This window comes from Lissotriton helveticus, chromosome 1_1 (assembly GCF_964261635.1).
Source record: "Lissotriton helveticus chromosome 1_1, aLisHel1.1, whole genome shotgun sequence".
In the NCBI taxonomy this organism is placed as follows: Eukaryota; Metazoa; Chordata; class Amphibia; order Caudata; family Salamandridae; genus Lissotriton; species Lissotriton helveticus.
Window position 1 is genome coordinate 134820724 of NC_136057.1, and position 25039 is coordinate 134845762.

Consider the following 25039-nt stretch of genomic DNA (forward strand, 5'->3'; position numbering starts at 1 on the left):
CTCCTTCAACAATACGTCACAACACTTTGGAATTCTTCCTGAGCTGATCCTCTGCACATGCGTCACTACTGCTCGCGCTTCCACCCGCGCCACAGACTGCTCGAGCCACAATAACGGTGTGACTGCTCGCGCTTCCACCCGCGCTATAGACTGCTCGAGCCACGGTGAGACTTCAAATAAATTATGATTGAAAATCCTCCTCAAATCAGCAATTGATTAATCCCTTATCGCTGCGCACTTGGGCTTACCTTCCATTCTTTTGGTGAAATTTTAATTCCTTACGATGCACATATCGCGTTTCAAATAAAAAAAAAATCAAAGTTCTTTCACATCGTGGGTCCTGTAGAGTTGCCTTTCTGTTCCTCGTCGTAAACTTGTAAAGTACACTCACAATTTCTTAGAAGATAAAGTAAGATGTGAAGTAAGATGTGGAGTTGCTATTACCTATAAAGATTCATCTTATTGAAGAAATCGTGAGTGTACTTTACAGGCATCCATTGGCCAGCGCAGAAAGCAAGACGTAGCCCTTAGGATGAGGTGCCAGGGGTTTTGCATCACGGTAAAGAGTCCGTGCCAGGGGCGGTGCACCTGGGCCCCAGGCACCCCTCCTAGAGAGTTCAGGGTTCAAGAAGTAGGCAGAGGCCTCACAGTCCTGATCAGATGAAGCCTGTGGTCCCTCCTATCGGTGGCTGGATCTCAGGAGCAGACCTCTCTTCACTTGGGTGCAGAGGAGGACAAGCAGTGTCAGAGGGCACTTTGTGGCAGATCTTTAGCAGAGGGCTGCCTAGATAGGTGCGATCAACAGAGAGCCAGGGGGTGGGGGCACGCTGTGGAGAGCTTAGGGTGGTCACAACAGCGACACTGTTGCATTTCGGAATTACATGTTTCAATTTCGGGTAGACGTCTCCTCCTTCTAATCCTAAATCTCTGCCCAGTCGAGCTCACCCTGTCAGGGCACTGCAGAGTGGGTGCAGTCACTACTGTGACCACACTTAGAGACCACTAAAGCAGCTGCATTAACCCACCTATCTGTCACACTATATTAAAAGCACGTTCCCCAAACATAGCAGACGAATCTCTGTAAAAGGAGAATTGACCCACTGTGCTGTCTCACATGGATAAGAGCACGTGATCCTCAGGACGGATGTATGTCGTTACAACGCATGCTTTTTCTACGAATGCCTTTACAACGCAGGTTTTACAACGCAAGTCGTTACAACGACTTGCGTTGGGGGCGCTGGATAGTGAATAGTTTAATTAACTATTCCAACTCCAGTCCCCGTGGATAGTAGGGAAGTTGTTGGATAGTAAATTAAACTATAACCTATCCTACAGCGCCCCCCAGCGCAATTCATTGTAACGAATTGCGTTGTAAAAGTTGCGTGGTAAAGGTAGTGCGTGGTAAAAGTTGCGTTGTAAACGCTGTATCACCCTCAGGACAGAGACAGGTCTGCAGTAAGTGCATTCGCCTAGTTCTAGGACTGAGGTAAAAGAACCTTGGAGTGGACCTGCAGCACATGCAGTTGGTATGTTATCACACTGAACTATCTCGCAGGATTGGTAACCATATTTTGCAGATGAGACACACAGCTCTGTGATAATCTGAGGTGGTGTCCCATGCACTCTTCACCCTTCAGCATCCTCTTCACTCCCCACTCGTTTCCTTTCGTTCCGTCTCTTGCTTTGCTTTTATTTTTAATATCTATTATTTTACTTTGATTGTTTGTGTTCACATGCCTTTCTTCATCCTGCTTGTTTTGCCTTTTCAGTCTCCTTTCCTCTTAAACTTGGTGTGTCATCTTCACTTTTGTTCTTCATCCTGTGGCTTGCCCTTTCTCTGCTTTTCTTGCTCTGTTGGTTTGCTGCATTACTTTTAATCTCTTTTCTACAATTTCCTATCATTCTGCTTTATGTTACGTGAATTTGTAGACTGTGGCTAATCACCCATGAGGGTATTCAGGCGCTGAATAGTGAAGGCCTGAGGGGAAGGAGGAGTTTGCTTGCAATTTCAGTTTTTATTTTCTCTACCTCTTTCTTTTTGTGGGTTCTCCTACCACATGTTCTCATATCCTCTTCCTATTTTCTGCCTCCCTAGTAGTGTGCACGAGTGCGGGTGGAGTCACGAGTGCTTGTGCAGTCACAAGTATAGCTCTTTCAGGAGCAGATGACAATGTGCGTGTAAAATCTCTGTTCAAAGCATGTCCGTATGCAGCTGCACAAGTCTGGCCCAGTCACCTGTGGAACAGGGATGCCCCGAGCACCAGATAAAATGCAGTTTTGCTATTTGGGTGCTCTCTGTCACCTAACAAACAAGAACGTTTTTGAGGGCAGTTATTGCGCTCTCGTAACCTTTTGTGGCTCTTCTGGTAAGGCAGCTGCCTAGAGCGGCCTTTATGTAGCACTAGCCCTGCCCAGAGAGATAGGGTGACTGTAGGAGAGTAGGATATGCTCTTATGGCTACCCCCGCTTTTTGCTGGTGTTTCACTGTTTTTCGACTTTAGTCTGGCTGGGGCCCTGCTATCCAGGACCCCAGCCTAGCTGCTTCCTCTCTAAATTGATTTCATATACAATAGGTACACTCCAGTTTGCTTACTGGGGTAACCTTATGAGTCCCTAGTATATGGTACCTTAGGTACCTAGGGCAGAGGTACCCCAGAGGCCTACCAGGGGCTACAGCATGTATTATGCCACCCCTGGGAAGTCTTCCAAATTGACTTCACAGGACTGCTACAGCAGCCTGGGTAAGGTGGTGCATGCACCCCTTACTAAGATATAGGTTATCTATATCTACCTTTAATCACTGCACATCATCCCTATGGCAGGCCTTATCAATCCTGATAAGGGATATTGAATACAATGGCAATGCATTAAAGTTTCGCAAGAGAATCAAACGGTTGAAGCAGTAAACAAGAATGTTATAATAATATGTCAGGATCCTCCCAAAATTTCAAAAAGATGCCTGCATTGCACGATCCACGCTGATTGGGGAGTCCACGCTGTTCTTACGCCGAACGGAATACACCAGAGGCATATCATAGCCTTTTTTGTCGCTCCACACGTCGGAAAATGTTTTATTGAAAGAATTATCTTCTCCACATGTTTGGAAAACCGACTCAAAACAGTAAATATGGCGACATACTGGAATATCCTTTGAACTTTGGGTCTTCTACGTTTCTATTCACTTTTTTGATCAATGTGTTAACTAAGAGAACTTTCTGGGGTGAAACATACTGGATCGTGTAATGCAGGCATCTTTTTGAAATTTTGGGAGGATCCTGACATATTATAAAATTCTTGTTTACTGCTTCAACCGTTTGATTCTCTTGCGAAACTTTAATGCATTGCCATCGTATTCAATATCCCTTGGAATCGGGGAGAAAGCCTTGAGAAAGTCACTTGACGTGACGAAACACGTGTCGGCTGTTGCTTATCGTGGACCAGGAAGAAGAGGACATAACTACTATTCTTAGTCCTATGACTAGTTCTCAAAATTAGGGCATTCGTGCCCTCTTTTGGTCTATGTTTCTGAATTCTTTTGGAAATTGTACTCTACGTGTGTTTTAAATAATCTTTTCTTTGTGAATTACCATGTTTCAAAAACACTTATGAATTAAAACTCATTTGATTTTGAGAACCGAAACCTGTCTGTTGCCAGTGGTATTTGGTTTAACACACAGAATATCTTGCTTTGATTAAATATACAGAATATAAATCACTTCAGAGTGCCGGGGTAATCATACATAAATATTGTGTTTCATAGTAAATGCTTGGCAGTTACTATGAACTTTAGCATCTAGTTAGTAGGGTGCACATTTATCCTGAGTGGCACCAACCCCAAATGGTTATTTTCAGATCCAATTAAATTTGAATACATTATATTTTCTTGACCCTATCTGTTGTCACTTGTACGTGAGGTGCGCCTCCTTTACATTACTACCAGGAAGTGTTGTATAAAAAGGAAATGAGTGTAGCCCCCCTCTTTCCAAACCCTCCCATAGGTGGGTCCCCAGAGTAGTCCAACCCCTTTCTTAGGTATAAGTAAGGAACCCCTGGCAACAGGACTTTAGATATCTCTGGATGAAACTCTGCAACTGAATCCTGGAACTTCGACGCTCTACTCAAGACTAGAGGACTGAAGAAATCTCCCTTGGGGTCAAGGAGTGACTCCCCTGCTTGGCTGGCACCAACAAAGCATTTGCCGGTCTGCATCTCCGAAGCTCCCAATGAACTCCGAAGTGCCTGCAGCCCAGGAAGAGGATTTGCAGACGTCTCAGAGGCCGAACCGAGTCCCCAGCAAAGCTGAGACCCGCAGCCCTCGTGAGTGACGTGGAACCGGAACTCCTGAACACGTGCACATTTGCAAGTGCATCAGCTTCTCAATGTTCTGTGAGGCTGTGCTTTGGGTTACTTGTAGCCCATGCCCGAGCATCTTTTGCACCAAAGATTGTGGGCTTACACTCCACGAGTTTTCCGTGAGCCCGCTTCTTGCATTTTCGCTCGAGGCTCCTTTGCGATCCCTGGTCCGTCGACTGGTGGGTTCCTACGAAGGCAACTCTGATTTTCCTTGGGCTTCCCTGGTTGCTCCAGATGTGCCCTGACTCCCCACCGTGCGGTGAGACCCTCGGACCTTGCTGGTCCTCACCGAAGCATCTTTCTCCTTTCTCCGTGGGTTGCTGTTGCCAAGGCTTGCTGGGTCCAATCTGGACACTGACACCGTAGCACTCGACATCCTTCATGGGACAGCTCAAACCCAGCTACAGGTCATCGTCGATGCCTCCTGGTCCTCGTGGCTGAAGAGTCAAGCTTCACCGCCTTCACCTGAAATCACCCGACATCGGTGGGCATTCGACTGTCGTGCCCCTGGTCACTGGCTAGTGACCCAGACTCTGTCCCCTCTGCTTTCAGGTTCTTCTCATCTTCAATCCACGCTTGGATCACCCTGGACGCTTTCCAATTCTACGGCAGTAGCACTTTGCAGAAGATCGCCATTAAAATCAACGACGATTCCCGACACCAAAAGACACCTATACACCCGGCTTCCCTGGGTGAGGTAATTCGAGTACTCCGGTGCTCCCCTGGGTGTTGGCATAGAACCCCTTAAGTCTAAAGGGGTTTGCTCAAAGTCCTTTCCTAAGTGTCCCTTTTCTTTAAATTTCCAACCGCAACTTTCCCCATAGAAGCTAATGGGGATTCGCGGCTGTGTTCTCACACTACACGCATCCCCCGTGGGTCCCCTGTGTCACTACCTTGGGTGGTTCCTTTTGGGCCCAGCGATTCTATAGGCTCTAGGCCTTGTGTCTAGTCAAGTTGTGGTTCTTACACCACTTTCTTAATATATGGTTTGGTACGTGTAGGAGAGTAGGGTCTGCAATCCTATGATCACCCAGATTTTTGCTTTTTGCTTCACTGGTTTACGACTTTCCCTGGCTGTGGGCCTGCTAATCAGACCCACAGCCTAGCTGTTCTCTCTATTCCAAATTGTACCAGGTACTGAATTGGCACTGGGCCCTCTCTAAGTCCCTGTACCCAGGGCTGAGGTGTACCCAGAAGTCTCCCAGGGGCTGCAGCATGTATTATGCCACCCCTGGGCTGACTAACCAAACAGACACAACTGGCTGCTTGACAGCTGGGGCAAAGAGGTGTACTCACCCTTTGCTTTAGATATAGTATACCTATATCTAAACCTAAATGGGCACACAGATCTCCTATCAGTCACTCCTATGGCAGGCCGTGACAATCCTGAAGGCAGAGTGCTTGGAATCGTGTGAGATGGTGCTCTGGCATGAGCTGAGCCTGTCTGCGGCTTTCGGGATCTATCCCTTAGCCGTTTCCCTGATAACGCATACCATATACTCTTAAGTGCATTATAATCCTCGCGGTTATATGCCAACTCTGGTATCGCTTTATCAAAACATGTCGAGTAAGGTGTCATACGAATTGGAATACTAACCCCTCGCCAATTCTGGCGACGGGGTTAGCATTCCACCCTTCTAGAGGGACACGACATGTTGGTAACCTGTAACCCCGGTTAAAGTCAGACAGAGCCTTAGCTCCACAAAATGGATGCTGCCACCGAGACACAAGTCTGCCCTTCTGTTGCTGGGAGTCCGCCCAGCGCAGGAGGCAAGGACAAGGGGTTTCCTGTCAGGGGCGGTGCCAGCACCGTCCCAGACAGGATTATGTGTATCCTAGGTAGGCAGGGCTTTAGAGGAAGGTGACTGCAAGTGGCACCCCGGTGCTCACTGTGCATAGGCTGGCTTGAACCAGTTCCAGGGGCACACCAGACCCTGAGCTGGGGAAAAGCCCGCTAAAGGAGAGGGGTGTAACCACCCCCCTCCTAGTCCCACCCATAGGGCAGGACTTAGTCGCGTGCCAGCCCCCTTTTGCAGGATAAAGGTAGGAGCAGGCCCCCTTCCAAATTAGATCATCTTTGAATCCTGAAACTACTTTCTACGAAAGGAACTCTCGACTTCTTCTCAAGATTTCTCCCTTGTGACTAAGGAGTAGTCACCCTGCAGCAGCAGGCACCATCTAAGCATCGCGGTCTGCTGTAAGTCTCTCCTCCGGATCAAGACTGCCCAGCTCGACGAGAACCGGCTTCCCTGGCACCTCTGACCTCTACCTACATCGTCAGTTACGCTGAGATTCGTGGGTGCAACGAGACCTCGAGGGACCGGCCATCATCAAGACTGCACGACGCTTGTCCAGCACGACCACCGAGTGACCCTCGACTGAGTGCTTTGGGGTAAGAGAAGCCCCGACCCTGAGCAGCTCCAGCACCGAAGTTCAGCCCCCCTGCATCCACGAGATCTGCGTGGGGCCCTTCTGCTCTTTGCTGCTCACCGCGTTGTCCCGGTCACTTGCCCGTTGGCTAGTGGCCCTCTGACGACGAACTTCGACGACAAACACCGCTGGTCTGGTTGCTCCAGACTGGCCCTCGCTCCCCTCCAACAGAGGAGCACCCCGGACCCTCCTGGTCCACTCCAGACGCCATTTTAAGTCCACCGCGTGGGCTTGCATTTGCCAAGACTTGTTGCCCCAATCCTGGGTCCAGCGACGTCGACAGCAGATACCTTCGAGGGACAGCTCGCACCTCCATCCTGGTCGCCGACAACGCCTCCTGGTCCGAGAGACTGCAGAGCCCAGCAGCGCCCACTCACCTGGCTGAGGTGACTTCGTCCGGTGCCATCCTGGTGCCCACCTAAATCACTGGCTAGTGATTCAGAACTTGGTCCCCTCTGCTTACAGGTCTCCTTCTTCCCTGATCCAGGCTTGGATCACCACGAACTTCTTCACTGGCCGCCTGCCAGCAACTTCTTTCTTCAGGCTCCTGGTTCGTCAACGAGGGTTTCCGACGCAACTTGAACCCTAAGCAGCCGCAGCCCCTGGGCTAGGTAAACTGAGTACTCCGGTGCTCCAGCATAGTCCAACACTCTAAGTGTTCGGATCCACTCTTGTTTTCGACCCACCTCGTCGGGTTCGCCCGAGAACAGTAACTTTGCAATTGCTAGCCTCCATAGACTTTTTCCCGCCTTACGCGTGAGAGTTCCCACTCTGCACACGACGTCCCTAGGCCTCCTGCTTGCAATCTGAAGGTTCAGTAGTCCAGTCCTAGCGATTCTAAAGCCTATGAGAATAGTTCTTACCTGCTAGTAATTTCGCATTCCACTTCTTGTGTATATGGTTTTTCGTGCCCCTCGGGCATTTGTGTAAATTGTGCGACTTTAAGTATTTTTGTAAGAGTTTTGTTGTGTGCTTAGCTCCCTGTCTCATAAAGAGCCAGGGTAGTCTTGTTAGAAATAAATATACATTTATTTTCATAACAACTTGTGTGGTGTCCTTTCACTTGGTGTTCAAGGGGTATATGTGATGATAAAACAGCTGGCTTAACACGCCCTCTAGAATCTTAGCCTTAGACTGCTCGTATCCATGCTACTAGGATAGCTGGTCTATAAGGTTGACTTACAACCAATCATCAATAAGGGTTGTCTGGACTGATACATAGTGATCACTAGAATAGTGAGCACTGCATATCAGGCCAACTTCTCACTTTGGTGAGCAGCGGTTGGGATTTGAGCTTGCTGTTGTTTTACCACACATATCCTAAGAATATCAATTGAAAGATCACATAAGTACTGAGGTACATATAACTTAGCTTAGAATACTCTGAGTTCTACTGAACCAGCTGTTGTAGCTCCTAGAGCCTAGCACACCCTAAACTACAACTCTAGCAAGGGATCAGTAGGTAAACATATAGTGTAGGTAAGTGCACCACTTATACCTCACTAGAAAAGCATTTCTACCCAGGGAGAGTCTACTGAGACCCCCCTTGTGGTTATTGACCCTCCACAGGTCAAATCAAGATATGCAGTTCTCAGTTTCCAGGAGATGAGACAAGTGTGTACCTCCAGGAAACTGAAACAGGGGTCTAACCCCACCATTCCCTTTCTGATAGGTCTCTTAGAGACTTATGATGCTAGGAAAGCATTTCAGGGAGATGGTAATATGCCAGCCTTAGAGGGTACTCGTGGTGATCCAGACCTCCTTGACACTGAAAATGCAGTTGAGGAGGAGGATCAAGAGGAACTCTCTGGGGATGAGGCAGACAGGCCTGAACTAGTCAGCAGACTCACTAGGGCCAACTTAGACCTGCTTGGGCAAGGAGCTGGGGGCCCCCCAGTACTGACCCTAATCAGGCCTAACATTCGAGTTAGGAGAGATAGATCTCCTTCTAGGGACTCCAATAGATCTCTGCACTCTAATGCCTCTTCTCAGAGGAGAAGGAACTCTCCCCAGAGGAGATGGACTTCCCCTCAGAGAATAGAGCATGAAGCCAGAATGAGACAGGCTACTCTGAGGATTGAAAGGGAAGAACTTGCCCTGGCCAAAGAAAAGCTTGCCTTTGCTAGAGAGCAGCAGATGAGTGGGATAGTTCCCACTGGTGGCAGCAATCTCCCAAGAGATAAAGAGAAGGGTTTAGATACTAAACACCTGACAAAGATAGTGCCTCCCTTTAAACAAGGGGATGACATCCAGAAATGGATGGCTGCTTTGGAGAGGGCCTGCACTGTGCAGTGCATTCCCAGGGTCAGTGGGCAGCTATACTGTGGCTCTCCTTTGATGGCAAAGGTAGAGATAAGCTCCTCACTACTAGAGTTGAGGATGCTAACAATTACCAGGTCCTGAAAAATACACTGGTTGATGGGTTTGGCTTAACAACTGAGCAGTACAGGTTGCTGTTCAGAGACACCCAGAAAACTCAGTCTCAGGACTGGTCTGACTTTGTGGATTGTGCCACTAAGGCTTTGGAGGGCTGGTTGCTGGGTAGCAAGGTTACAGATTACACAGGATTGTATAATCTTATAATGAGAGAACAGATTTTAAATAACTGGCAGAACCAGTTGTTGCACCAGCACCTTGTTGATTCAGATCTGACCTCTCCCCAAGAATTGGGAAAGAAGGCAGACAAATGGGTCAGAACAAGGATCAAGCAGAACCAGACTCAGAACCAGGGTGGTCAGAAGAAAGCAGACCAGAAGGGTAATAACAAGAGTGAACAAAATGACCAGAAGTCTTCAACAGGTCCCCAACAAACCAAAGAGGGTGGGGGTCAGGCTTCACAGCAGAAAAAGAAGACTCCAGAAGGCCAGTCAAAAAGGTGGTGCCAGTATTGTAAAAGTAAGTCTCACTGGTTTAGTGAGTGCACCAAAAGAGGAGGGCAAACTCCTACCACTACAGCCCCTAAGGCAACTGCACCCCCTAGTACAGTCAGTAGTGGTAGTGCGCCTCCCAAGGCATTAGTTGGGTTAACCTTGGGAACTGAGGGGTCTGACAACTTTGTTGGCACACTCACTCAGGCTGTCCTTGTCTGTACAGGGGATGTGGATATGTCCCCTGACACAAGTCCCAATAATTTGGGCAAATACAGGCAGACACCTTTGATAAATGGAAAAATGGCTCAGGTCTACAGGGACACTTGTGCCAGTGTCACAATGGTGACACCTAACTTTGTGGACCCTGGACAGATCATTCTAGGTACAGACTACCTAGTGACCAATGCTAGCAATGTCACTACCAACCATAGTATGGCAATTGTTAGTTTCTCCTGGGGAGGGGTAAGTGGCCAAAAGAAAGTTGTGGTTAGTTCAGACCTCCCAGTTGATTGTTTGTTGGGCAATGATTTGGAAACATCCCTATGGTCAGAAGTGGAGCAGAGGACTCACATGGAAATGTTCGGCTTGCCAGCACATGTCCTTGCTGTGACTAGGTCACAGGACAAAAGATGCCCCACTGAACAGGTGCTGGATCCTGGAACAATGGACCAGACACCTTCCAAGAAGAGGAGCAGTAGGGTTAAGGCATTGCCTTCCCCCTTGCCCCAGGTTGAGGATCAAGCCTCTGAGGAAGCTGATCTCAAGGAACTGAGGGAAACTGAGCCTAAAGAGCTTGAACATGATCAGGTTGAGTTTCTGGGCTCAGGGGGACCCTCCAGGGAAGACCCGGGGAAGGCACAGTTAGACTGCCCCTCCCTTGAACCCCTCAGACAGCAGGCTGCTGCTGAGGCTGCAGGGAATGCCACATGTACCCACAAGGTATACTGGGATGATGGACTCCTGTACACTGAGTCAAGAGACCCCAAGCCTGGTATGACCAGGAGGCTGGTTATTCCCTTGTCTCAGAGAGGTTTCCTTCTTACCTTGGCCCATGAAATTCCCCTTGCAGGTCACTTAGGCCTGACAAAGACGTGGGACAGGCTTGTCTCACACTTTCACTGGCCCCACATGAATGAAGATACCAAGGAGTTTTGTCGCTCCTGTGACACCTGCCAAGCCAGTGGCAAATCAGGTGGTCAAACAAAAGCCCCCCTCATACCACTACCTGTGGTGGGGGTACCCTTTGAGAGAGTGGGGATTGACATTGTTGGTCCAATGGAACCCCAGACAGCATCAGGGCACAAGTTTATACTGGTGGTGGTGGATCATGCCACCAGGTACCCTGAAGCTATACCCCTTAGGACCACTACAGAACCTGTGGTGGCAAGAGCCCTAATTGGAGTGTTCTCCAGAGTGGGTTTCCCTAAGGAGGTCGTCTCTGACAGAGGTGCAAACTTCATGTCAGGATATCTGACTGCAATGTGGAAGGAATGTGGTGTTAACTACAAGTTCACCACACCCTATCACCCACAGTGCAATGGGCTTGTTGAAAGATTCAACAGGACCCTGAAAGGGATGATTCATGGATTACCTGAACCTCTTAGGAGAAGATGGGACATCCTGATCCCCTGCCTCTTGTTTGCTTACAGAGAGGTCCCACAGAAGGGGGTTGGCTACAGCCCTTTTGAGCTTCTGTTTGGGCATCCTGTAAGAGGACCCCTTTGTTTGGTAAAGGAAGGATGGGAGAGACCTCTCAAAAAGCCTGGAACAAACATTGTGGACTATGTACTTGGTCTCCGCTCCAGGATGGCTGAGTATATGGAAAAGGCATCTAAAAACCTTGAGGCCAGCCAAGAACTCCAAAAAGCTTGGCATGACCAAAAGGCTGTTCTGACTGTGTACAAGCCTGGACAGAAGGTGTGGGTGCTGGAGCCAGTGGCCCCAGCAGCACTCAAAGACAAATGGTCTGGGCCCCACACAATCATTGAGCAAAAGGGAGAGGTCACCTACCTGGTGGACCTTGAAACTCCCAGGAGCCCCCTCAGGGTGCTCCGTGTAAACAGGCTCAAGGCATATGTCAACAGGAAGGACATGGGCTTGCTCATGGCCACAGATGAGGGACAGGAGGAAGAGAGTGACCCTCTCCCAGACCTGCTCACTCAGAATCCTGATGATGGATCAGTAGATGGTGTTGTCTTTTGTGGCAGCCTCTCTGAACATCAGCAACAGGATTGTAGACAAGTTCTACAATCCTTCAGACATATGTTCTCTCTGACACCCAGCAAACTGATTGGTGTACCCATGAAGTTGACACTGGAGACAGTCTGCCTGTCAAGAGTAAAATCTACAGACAGCCTGATCATGTCAGAGACTGCATCAAGACAGAGGTGCAGAAAATGTTGGAGCTGGGAGTCATTGAGCCCTCAGATAGCCCTTGGGCTAGCCCAGTAGTTCTAGTGCCAAAGCCTCACACCCAGGGTGGTAAGAAAGAGATGAGGTTTTGCGTAGACTACAGAGGTCTCAATGCAGTCACTAAGACTGATGCCCACCCAATACCAAGAGCAGATGAACTTATTGATAGATTGGCTTCTGCCAACTACTTAAGTACATTTGACCTGACAGCTGGGTATTGGCAAATCAGGTTAGCTGAGGAGGCCAAACCCAAGACAGCATTTTCTACCCCTGGTGGGCATTATCAGTTTGTGGTAATGCCCTTTGGTTTGAAAAATGCACCCGCCACCTTCCAAAGGTTGGTGAATCAAGTCCTCACTGGGTTGGATGACTTCTGTGCAGCTTATCTTGACGATATTGCTGTCTTTAGCTCCACCTGGGAGGATCACCTGGTCCACCTGAGGAAAGTGTTAGAGGCACTGCAAAAGGCAGGCTTCACTATCAAGGCCACTAAGTGCCAGATAGGGCAGACACAGGTTGTATACCTGGGCCACCTTGTAGGTGGAGGCCAGGTTCAGCCATTGGAGAGCAAGGTACAGGCCATCAAGGACTGGGCTCCTCCAACCACCCAGACTCAGGTTCGAGCTTTCTTGGGCCTGACTGGTTACTATAGGAAATTTGTCAGAAATTATGGGTCCATTGTGACCCCCCTTAATGACCTGACAAGTAAAAAGATGCCAAAGAAAGTTCAGTGGACAGCAAGCTGTCAAAGGCATTCAATGACCTAAAGCAGGCCATGTGCACAGCACCTATCCTAAAGAGTCCAGACTACTACAAGCCATTCATTGTCCAAACAGATGCTTCTGAGTTGGGTGTGGGAGCTGTTCTATCTCAACTGAATTTTGATGGTAATGACCAGCCCATTGCTTTTATTAGCAGAAGGCTGACCCCCAGAGAGAAAAATTGGTCAGCTATTGAGAGGGAGGCCTTTGCTGTGGTTTGGGCCCTGAAGAAGCTGAGGCCATACTTGTTTGGCACTCACTTCAGAATTCAGACCGACCATAAGCCCCTCTTGTGGCTAAATCAGATGAAGGGTGAAAACCTAATACTACTTAGGTGGTCCATTTCCCTACAGGGAATGGATTTTACAGTGGAGCATAGACCTGGCACTGATCATGGCAATGCAGATGGGCTCTCCAGGTATTTCCACTTAGAGCAAGAAGACTCACCTGGTCAAGGTTAGTTTATTGTCCCAAAGTTTGGGGGGGGGGGTCATGTAGGAGAGTAGGGTCTGCAATCCTATGATCACCCAGATTTTTGCTTTTTGCTTCACTGGTTTACGACTTTCCCTGGCTGTGGGCCTGCTAATCAGACCCACAGCCTAGCTGTTCTCTCTATTCCAAATTGTACCCAGGTACTGAATTGGCACTGGGCCCTCTCTAAGTCCCTGTACCCAGGGCTGAGGTGTACCCAGAAGTGTCCCAGGGGCTGCAGCATGTATTATGCCACCCCTGGGTTGACTAACCAAACAGACACAACTGGCTGCTTGACAGCTGGGGCAAAGTGGTGTACTCACCCTTTGCTTTAGATATAGTATACCTATATCTAAACCTAAATGGGCACACAGATCTCCTATCAGTCACTCCTATGGCAGGCCGTGACAATCCTGAAGGCAGAGTGCTTGGAATCGTGTGAGATGGTGCTCTGGCATGAGCGGAGCCTGTCTGCCGCTTTCGGGATCTATCCCTTAGCCGTTTCCCTGATAACGCATACCATATACTCTTAAGTGCATTATAATCCTCGCGGTTATATGCCAACTCTGGTATCGCTTTATCAAAACATGTCGAGTAAGGTGTCATACGAATTGGAATACTAACCCCTCGCCAATTCTGGTGACGTGGTTAGCATTCCACCCTTCTAGAGAGACACGACATGTTGGTAACCTGTAACCCCGGTTAAAGTCAGACAGAGCCTTAGCTCCACAAAATGGATGCTGCCACCGAGACACAAGTCTGCCCTCCTGTTGCTGGGAGTCCTCCCAGCGCAGGAGGCAAGGACAAAGGGTTTCCTGTCAGGGGCGGTGCCAGCACCGTCCCAGACAGGATTTTGTGTATCCTAGGTAGGCAGGGCTTTAGAGGAAGGTGACTGCAAGTGGCACCCCGGTGCTCACTGTGCATAGGCCGGCTTGAACCAGTTCCAGGGGCACACCAGACCCTGAGCTGGGGAAAAGCCCGCCAAAGGAGAGGGGTGTAACCACCCCCCTCCTAGTCCCACCCATAGGGCAGGACTTAGTCGCGTGCCAACCCCCTTTTGCAGGATAAATGTAGGAGCAGGCCCCCTTCCAAATTAGATCATCTTTGAATCCTGAAACTACTTTCTACGAAAGGAACTCTCGACTTCTTCTCAAGATTTGTCCCTTGTGACTAAGGAGTAGTCACCCTGCAGCAGCAGGCACCATCCAAGCATCGCGGTCTGCTGTAAGTCTCTCCTCCGGATCAAGACTGCCCAGCTCGACGAGAACCGGCTTCCCTGGCACCTCTGACCTCTACCTACATCGTCAGTTACGCTGAGATTCGTGGGTGCGACGAGACCTCGAGGTACCGGCCATCATCAAGACTGCACGACGCTTGTCCAGCACGACCACCGAGTGACCCTCGACTGAGTGCTTTGGGGTAAGAGAAGCCCCGACCCTGAGCAGCTCCAGCACCGAAGTTCAGCCCCCCTGCATCCACGAGATCTGCGTGGGGCCCTTCTGCTCTTTGCTGCTCACCGCGTTGTCCCGGTCACTTGCCCGTTGGCTAGTGGCCCTCTGACGACGAACTTCGACAACAAACACCGCTGGTCTGGTTGCTCCAGACTGGCCCTTGCTCCCCTCCAACAGAGGAGCACCCCGGACCCTCCTGGTCCACTCCAGACGCCATTTTAAGTCCACCGCGTGGGCTTGCATTTGCCAAGACTTGTTGCCCCAATCCTAGGTCCAGCGACGTCGACAGCAGATACCTTCGTGGGACAGCTCGCACCTCCATCCTGGTCGCCGACAACGCCTCCTGGTCCGAGAGACTGCAGAGCCCAGCAGCGCCCACTCACCTGGCTGAGGTGACTTCGTCCGGTGCCATCCTGGTGCCCACCTAAATCACTGGCTAGTGATTCAGAACTTGGTCCCCTCTGCTTACAGGTCTCCTTCTTCCCTGATCCAGGCTTGGATCACCACGAACTTCTTCACTGGCCGCCTGCCAGCAACTTCTTTCTTCAGGCTCCTGGTTCGTCAACGAGGGTTTCCGATGCAACTTGAACCCTATGCAGCCGCAGCCCCTGGGCTAGGTAAACTGAGTACTCCGGTGCTCCAGCATAGTCCAACACTCTAAGTGTTCGGATCCACTCTTGTTTTCGACCCACCTAGTCGGGTTCGCCCGAGAACAGTAACTTTGCAATTGCTAGCCTCCATAGACTTTTTCCCGCCTTACGCGTGAGAGTTCCCACTCTGCACACGACGTCCCTAGGTCTCCTGCTAGTAATCTAAAGGTTCAGTAGTCCAGTCCTAGCGATTCTAAAGCCTATGAGAATAGTACTTACCTGCTAGTAATTTCGCATTCCACTTCTTGTGTATATGGTTTTTCGTGCCCCTCGGGCATTTGTGTAAATTGTGCGACTTTAAGTATTTTTGTAAGAGTTTTGTTGTGTGCTTAGCTCCCTGTCTCATAAAGAGCCAGGGTAGTCTTGTTAGAAATAAATATACATTTATTTTCATAACAACTTGTGTGGTGTTTTTTTACTTGGTGTTCAAGGGGTATATGTGATGGTAAAACAGCTGGCTTAACACGCCCTCTAGAGTCTTAGCCTTAGACTGCTCGTATCCATGCTACTAGGATAGCTGGTCTATAAGGTTGACTTACAACCAATCATCAATAAGGGTTGTCTGGACTGATACATAGTGATCACTAGAATAGTGAGCACTGCATATCAGGCCAACTTCTCACAGTACGCCCCTAGGGCTCAACGTATATTGTATTGTAATTGCATTTATATAGCACCTACTACCCCTGATGAGGCGTCGAAGGGCTTTTTCGGCGGGTAGCACGCTACTCCGGGACCCATAGAGGATTAGTGTTGAATTAGTATAGTGAAACATGCAAGTAGAATTTAAGTGGTGGATAGGTTAGTCAGTTATTTGGATTTGGAATGATAGCAGAAGGATAGAGGAGGACAAAGGTTTGTATTTATTTATCGCTTGTTGAAGCACGCTAATCAGGAAGCCTATAAAGGATTAGTGGTGAATTAATATGGTGAAATATGAGGTCATTTCAGTGGTGGATATTAGTCAGTTACTTGGAGTGAGAAGGACAGCGGAGGGATAAAAGGGGAAGAAAGATTTGCATTCATATAGCACTTGTTACCCCTGATGGGTGTTGAAGCGCTTTTCTGGCGAGTAGCACGCCACTCTGGAACCCATAAAGGATTACTGTTGAAAATTAGTATAGTATAAATATGAAGTAATTTGAGTAGTAGATATGTTATTCAGTTTTTTGGGCAGTATATTAGTATAGTTGAATATGGAATTTGAGAAGTGAACATGTTAGTCTGTTAATTTCGATTGAAAAGTATAGTGGAGGGATAAAAGAGTGAAGGTTTTTTTTTAGGTCTTAGCAGTAGGAAGAGGCTTTTGGATGAGTAAAAGGAGTTTTGGAGGGGAGGAGTCAGAGGAGAGAGTTTAGAAAGGTTTGTTTTAGGGGATCGGTGTAGTAAAAAGAGGTGTCAGATGATGCAAGGAGGGGTAGAGCAGTAGAGAGACTAGAAAGGGTTATTTTGGCGATCATAGTAGTGGTATGGCTTTGGGATAAATGAGAGAGTGGATGTAGAGGATATATTTATAGATGTATAGGATGAGAGATAGGGTAGTGCATTGGAAGGAGTAGTAGAAAGAAGTTTGAAATGAGTCAGAAGGTTGGGCTAGAAGATATATTGAGCGAAGTATAGGCTGAGAAATAGGGTAGTGCATTGGAAATGCTAAATTAGAAGAAAGTGATAAATATATAGATCCATAAGTACATTGAAAGTATATAGATACATAAAGGAAGGAAGTATATTTAGATTAAATATATTGATAGAGGCACAGGATGAGAAATAGGGTAGTGCATTGGATATGCTTTTCAGGAGAAAAGTAACAGACACACAGATCCAGGTACATAGAAGGTACATAGATGCACAATGGAAGTATGTACATGTAGTCCAAAGATGATTTTTATTTATTGATTAATAATATTATTTTTTTCTTTTCTCTTAACAACATAATTATTTTACATGTTTATACAAAGTAATGCACAAAGATAGGTACATATCTATAGTGAAAACAAGTGCTTATATACAGAGGGATATGCTGTGAATTTCTGTTTCCGTATGGTGCTTATGTGGGGAAGAGCCAAATCTTGAGTAGTTTTCTGAAGATAAGGTGGTTGTCGGTGGATCTTATGTTGGGGGGTGAAGAGTTCCATAGTTTGGCTGCTTGAACAGAGAAGGATGAGCCACCCATGGTTTTTTTCTTGTATCTTGGGATTTTGAGGCGAGATGCTCCTTTAGAGCGGAGGTTCCTTTGTTGAATGTGTTTGGTGATTTTATTCCTGATGAAGAGCGGTCCCATTCCATGTATTGCTTTGTGGGTGATACAAAGCAGCTTGAACGTGGATCTTCTGGCAACCGGTAACCAATGCAGGGCTTTCAAGGCAGGGAGATGTGGTCTCGTGGTTTGATATGCAAGAGTAGCATGGCAGCCGAGTTCTGAATCCGTTGTAGTCTTTTCATGGTCGTTAAAGATGATCCGTGGCGAGGCTATTGGCGTAATCAAGTTTGAACAGAACAAGGGGGATGGTAGCTAGGACCTTGTGTGGAAATCCCAAATGAGGGAAAATTTGTCGCAGAGTTTTTATAGTAGCAAAGCTTGGTCTTGCTAGTTTATCCACTTGGGCATTCATCGACAGCTTGGAGTCCATGTTCATTCCGAGGTTTCTTACTTCCATCGATACCTTAGGCAGTGATCCCAGTTCATCAGGCCATGCGGCAAGCGTGTTGTAATTTTTACAATAGCCACACGTGAATATTTCAGTTTTTGAAGCATTCAATTTGAGATGGTTCCAAGTCATCCACTTATCCACGGCTCTGAGACAGCTGAAAATTGGTGATTTTTCAATGTCTTTGGGGCATTCCAGTTGAAGGAGTATTTGCGTGTCATCTGCATTGTTGTAGCACGTGAGGTGAAATTTATTGATCAGTACTGGTAAAGACTTCATGTAGATGTTGAAAAGCATGGGCGAGATGATAGAACCTTGAGGGACCCCTGCTTTTGTGGAGTACGGTTTGGACGAGAAAGATGGGGTATGTTTGACATTAGTTCTGTTTCGAAGGTTGAAAGCGATCCAGTCTAGAGCAGCTCCCTCTATGCCGGCTTCATAAAGTCTTTGTTTCAGAGTGTCATGGTCAACCGTGTCAAAGGCAGCTGAGAGGTCCAAGATGAGTAGCGCAGCAACCCCGTTGCGGTCAACAGTACTCTTTAGGTAATCCCAGATGGCAAGGAGGGCAGATTCAGTGCCTCTATCCGGACGGAATCCTGTTTGGAAATCTGAAAGTATGTCACTCTGTGGAAAAGTAAATTTTGCCATGTTCTGTGTCCCTACGCGTCCTCCATCATATGTTATGTGTGCATGATTAATATGCATATGTATTCCCCATGTTCGATTAAAGACGCAATTATAGTTGTGTCCATCTCTAGTATGTCTATTTCCAGTTCTCGTGAATACTACGAATATCAGGCCTATGTAAAGCTACGTTGCCACGTTTCTCAGTGTGCACGTTATTTCATTATAAAGTCCCCGTTTCTAGGCCTCAAAAGGGCCCGGACGCGAGATTCAGCTCCTGTCTCCTGAAGCCTCGCTGAGGAGCGATACAGCCCCCACCTGTATCCCTGACCCTTCACTTACTTCCTGCCTTACAGTGCCCGGTTCAGCCTGGCTCTACCTCTGAGTCTGCCAAGAGTATGTTATGATTCTAGTTATCAGTCCAGCCCTCCTTCTCTGCATTCCTAAGCTACTGAACCGCATCAATAGTTTCCGTCATAGTCTAGCCTTTACGTCTCCATGTTAGAGAAATACTGTATTTAATGGTCATTTAATATTCTTCATCACGCACTACATGTAGAATAATGCATGCTCCAGTCTTAGAGTCTGTTAGCCTTTACCCCGATAACTTTTGGATTCTATCAACATGTTCTCTAAACATCAGATACTAGATACTGTTTAGGTACATGTCGCCCTGACTCTCCAGACTTCAGTCTCTGCTCCTAACACAGAGTTCGTAGCCCCCAGCTTCTCCTAGTAACACGTCATTGCCAGCTTGCGCGCACCATCAGGTTAGAGGTCCCGGCTCCCTAGGTAGCCCCCTCCATGTTTCCGCCCCATTCATGACATATTCTGTTACGTTTGCATCACATGTCTATGTATACGCCCTGTTACACCCACTTTCACCCTTATCTTTCGCGACTGCTACGCGTCACACCCTTTGCTCCACCCACTGCTCCGCCTATCGTATGTATTGTAATGCAACTGTTTTAGTATATATGATCGTGTATTGTTATTAAATGTTAGCGCGCTCATCCCAGATCCAGCCCCGGCAGCTGCCGGGCCACGCTAGTCCAATCCGGCCCCCCTGCCGGGCCCTGCCATCCTATTCCTATGCAGGTTGTCCTGTTCCTGTCCTTATGCTGTATTAAACCTGCAAAACTCCTACTACCTCGAATCTTGACTCTTATTTATTGAGCTATCTGTTATTGCTATGCCTAGATAAAAATAGATCCGGTAATATTTATTTATATACCACAACTCTCTGCAATGAATTGTGACATCTGGGCGAACGCTGCTCTTTCTATCAGTTTGCCCAGGAAAGGTCTATTTGTAATGGCTCTGTAGTTGTCAGGGTTCAGCGGGTCCAAGTTTGTTTTCTTCAGTAAAGGGCGTATGTATGACGTTTTGAGTTCTTCTGGACTGCACTGAGTTGTCCAGTCTGATATTTTATCAGTTCATGGTCCTGAGCAGGCATGTTTGATGAGAGAAGTGGTTGTGAAGATCTGCTCTGATAGACTTTCAAGGCACACAATTACGGACAAAAGGCGTCTGTAAAACGCATCCTCATGTGCAAAGGACGTGAGGTCCACATTACGTACGGTCTGTGAAATGTACGGACGGTTGGTCCCCCTAAAGAAGTAGTGTCACAGCTCCAGCAGCAGACCTGCTAGAGATGCCTGCAAAGGTACCCCTACACACAGGATGAAGGCACCGTGACCCCGTACTTCAAGGTCACGCAACGGCACTCATCCACGTCCAGAATTTCACACAAAAATGCAAAATGGAACATAGTTATTTTCTCTATATTTAATTTTAAATAAGTTAAAAAACGAAAAAATGCATCGAGAAACTTTAGCAGTTTCTGGACGGTCAGATGAAAGCCTGTGCAGACGCAGGAAGATAATTACAGAAAAACAGTTCAAGTAGCGGAACATGCGGCGTGGTTTACTACTACGATGTTCTTTTCAGATCACTGCCTTTTTACAATGTGTCTGCTGGCTGTAGCTCCAAAACCCCACACGCATCCATGTGTGAGTGTATATGTATCAAATAATTCTGTCAATGCGCTGCTTGCAACCTCATTTTTCACACACCACAATAGTAATTTGAATGAATCCAGAGAAGGCGAGCTTGGTGCAGGTGGGGCGACTGCACCACACCAACCCCACCCAGCACGGCCTACCGGGGGTAATCCTCATAATGCACAGTACAGCCAGAAAGACGGCTCAGTGAGTTAAATGCTCGCTGCTGACATCTGCTGCGTGCGATTCAGATCACGAAGCTGAAGTCCCTTGAGGCCAGCTCAGCCTTTCGCCCTTGTCATATCGAGAAACCGTGCCTGACACACAACGGGCAGAAATAAGATTTCGCGCTGGCCATACAACCTCTATTCATCGCACCTGTGTCCGTCTTTTCCCTCACTCCCTCTCATCTCTGTCCTACTTACCTCTACACACGATCTTTTCCGACCGTAGGGGGCAACGCATTTGACCGGTATGTAAAGACAAGGACTCAAGCAGCCTATGTATAACCAGCTCACATGCGCCATAACAAGCCCTTATGTATTATTACCGATAAGTATGTTTACACATAACAATGTTGCCTTCGATCGGCTTACTCTGTACTGTCTTTGTAAAACCTTCTTCTAATAAAATCTTTTGAAAAAAAAAAATTTCTAGTTCAAACATATAGAAAGTTATTAGAAATTGCTGCACGAGCGATGCAGCGCCGCGGTAAGCCCCTTTTGAAAGTTAACTGGGCGCCTTCAGTTGCTGTAGTCAGGCGCCTTAAGACGTGACAGTGTCCCAACAGGCGCTACAAACATTGCCGCGTCAGTCACTGGGGGTGTCCCTTGTCTGAAGCAGGAAACAGAAACCGTATATACCTAAATGTAACTCAGACAAGGTGAACACATTTCCTTCTTCCTCCTCTTTCCTTTCACTAATCATCCCCTTCACATCACAGAGCAGCGGTGCCCACTCACAGCAGCAGCTATTTCTACAGTGCACTCTGAATCTGGGAAAACCCCAAACAAGGTGCATTTTTTAGAGTCTCGTGTTTTGAATATTAAAGAGCCTCCCCGCGAGACACATACATAACACACAGGAAAGTATTAAACTATTCCAATGGTTGTTTTAAATCAAAGAGGTGCTCCTGTACTATAGCCCAATATGCACATAGTTGTATTCGTGTTCGATTGATTAAAATCATTACATGTAAACAATCAGAGTTCGCAATGTCTCATCCTAAAACACCTAATAAAATAACATGAAATAATGACCTTCGACAATGAGGCAAGATTGATTTAGCGCCTTGACAGGGAGGTTGTGGGAGCTGGTTCTGATTGGTTGTTTTCGAGCTGGGTCATCGGCACAGGTGGGTGAGAGGGACCGGCGGACCAGTGTGTCTCGGCGTTTGATGTTCTTGTGATTTCAGCTCTTGGCAACTTGAGGTTTTGATGCAGCCAGTTGGCTTCGGGAACAAAGGCTTTCTGTGTACCTTCCTGGGAGGTGGATATAGGTGATATTACATAACCTAATGCAGTCTGTAAGCTTCTTACTGAGTTATATAAGCGTTATTGTGTAATGTCTGTGTGGTTTCTTATGTTAAACCTGTTGTGGTCTCTTGTTTTGCTGATTTTGGCCCCTTTGGGTCTTATCTTCAGCCGCGTTGAAACCTTTCAAGGGCTGGCACCGGGCAGGATGTTACTGACTTTAAAATATCGTGTATCTTGTCCTTAGCTCAATGCTGATTTGGTTTCACGTTTGTGGGGCCTGCTTTGGTGTTGCTTCTGCAGTCCGGAATGTGCGGCTTGCTAGTTTGGTTTGATACTTTGGCCTTCAGTGCGTGAAAACAGAGTAGGTTCAGAACCGTGCACACATTTAAGAACCTGAGGGGTGGCATCGATTAAGCGAGACACACATTTTAGAACACATGTGCACATGTAGCCCTGTTGACTGCAGGGTGCAAAGTTCTATGCGTGTTACACATTTTGCGGTTCACTCTGGGGACAGAGAAGACAGTTTTAATACATCGGTGTTGTGTTCGTCTAGGGAAGGCGATATTAGGAATTGTTTGTGAATGTACCTGTCCTTGCTGCAGTATTTGAGCCTACTTGTCTCAAAATGTAATTCGCCGTGCCTAGATCATAACTTTGTCATTATCTGATGCATGGTACCAGGGCCTTCAGGTATATGTAGCTCATGTTAATTATATGTATTTATACGACTGAAATATATCTATTTTCACTGAAAAAACAAAGGCTTCAGGGACGTTATCGTTAGGCTCAGATTTCACTCGTACAGAACCAGTGAAATTCAGCAGTTATAGTTACCTGAGTCAACTATAACTTATGCCCTTGCAATACAATGCTTATGACCTCAAATATTACATCACTCATGACATGGTCAGTGACTTCACTGATGGCATCTCAAATGACATCACTCATGACACAACACCAAAGAGCTCTTCAACATCGTGAAAGAACTCTCCAACCCCAGCTCCAACACCAACGACATCTCACCATCACAAGACCTGTGCGACTCCCTGGCCACCTTCTTTCACCGCAAGATCACCGACATCCACGGCAGCTTCAACTCCGACACCCCTGCACCCACCACCGAGTCCAACACCCCTGCGACCACCACCCGCACCAGCCGCCTGACCGCCTGGTCCAACGTCAGCGACGAAGACACCATCAAAACCATGAACTCCATCCACTCCGGATCCCCATCTGACCCCTGCCCTCACCACGTCTTCAACAAAGCCAGCACAACCATCGCACCCCACCTCCGAAAAACAATCAACAGTTCCTTCGAGACAGCAACCTTCCCGGAAAGCTGGAAGCACGCCGAGATCAACGCCCTTCTGAAGAAGCCCAAGGCGGACCCTAAGGACCTCAAGAACTTCCGGCCCATCTCCCTGCTCCCGTTCCCGGCAAAAGTAACAGAGAAGATTGTCAACAAACAGCTAACCCGTTACCTCAAAGACAACAACATCCTGTACCCTTCCCAATCCGGCTTTCGCAGCAACCACAGCACCGAGACCGCCCTCATCGACGCCACTGACGACATCAGAATCCTGATGGACAAAGGAGAAATGGTCGGCCTCATCCTCCTGCACCTATCAGCAGCCTTCGACACAGTCTGCCACCGCACCCTATTAGCACGCCTCCATGACGCCGGAATTCAAGAGAAGGCCCTGGCCTGGACCACATCCTTCCTCTCCGGCAGAACCAAGAGCGCCCGCCTCCCACCCTTCCGCTCGAAATCCACCGAGATCATCTGCGGCGTCCCACAGGGATCCTCCCTCAGCCCGACGCTGTTCAATATCTACATGGCACCGCTGGCCACGTCGCACGACAACATAACCTCAACATCATCTCGTACGCCGACGACACCCAACTGATCATATCCCTCACAGAAGACCCCTACACCACCAAAGCCAACCTCCACAGAGGAATGAAGGCCGTAGCCGACTGGATGAAGGACATCAGACTGAAGCTGAACTCAGACAAGACGGAGGTCCTCCTTCTCGGACCCACCCCATCAGCCTGGGACGACTCTTGGTGGCCCACATCGCTAGGCACAGCCCCTGAACCCACAGACCACACACGCACGCAATCTGGGGGTCATCCTCAACTCCACCCTCTCCATGACCAGGCATGTCAACGCCGTCTCCGCGTCCTGCTTCAACACCCTCCGCATGCTCCGCAGGATCTTCAAATGGATCCCTCCCGACACGAGAAAAAACGTCACACAGGCCCTCATCACCAGCAGACTCGACTAAGGGAACGCCCTCTACTCAGGAACAACAACCAACCTCCTGAAATGACTACAACGAATCCAGAACGCCTCGGCACGACTGATCCTCAACATCCCCCGACGCAGCCACATCACACCCCACCTGAGAGGCCTGCACAGGCTCCCCGTCAACAAGATGATCACCTTCAAACTCCTCATCCACACACACAAAGCCCTACACAACACCGGACCCACATACCTCAACAACCGACTCAGCTTCCACATCCCCAACCGAAGCCTCTGCTCAGCGAACCTCGCCCTCGCCACAGTTCCTCGTATCCGGAAAACCACAGCCGGCGGCAGATCCTTCTCCTACCTCGCCGCCAAGACCTGGAACGCTCTCCCCACCAGCCTACGACAGACTCAGGACCTGCTGGCCTTCAGAAAACTCCTCAAGACCTGGCTCTTCGATCAGCAGCGCCTCCCCCTCCCCCCAGCGCCTTGAGACCCTCACGGGTATGTAGCGCGCTCTACAAATGCAGTGATTGATTGATTGATTGATGACATCACTGATGGCATCACCAAGTGAAAGTAAGTGCTTATGGGTGTTAAACATATATAGAAACATATATAGTAAGCTACTACA

At 48.1% G+C, this 25039-nt stretch overlaps 1 protein-coding gene across 1 annotated transcript in view; it reads right to left on the reverse strand.

Moving 5' to 3' along the window:
• UNC93B1 (unc-93B1 regulator of TLR signaling) overlaps positions 1–25039 on the reverse strand; it is a 235955-nt gene that overhangs the window by 132163 nt on the left and 78753 nt on the right. The window lies entirely within an intron of this gene.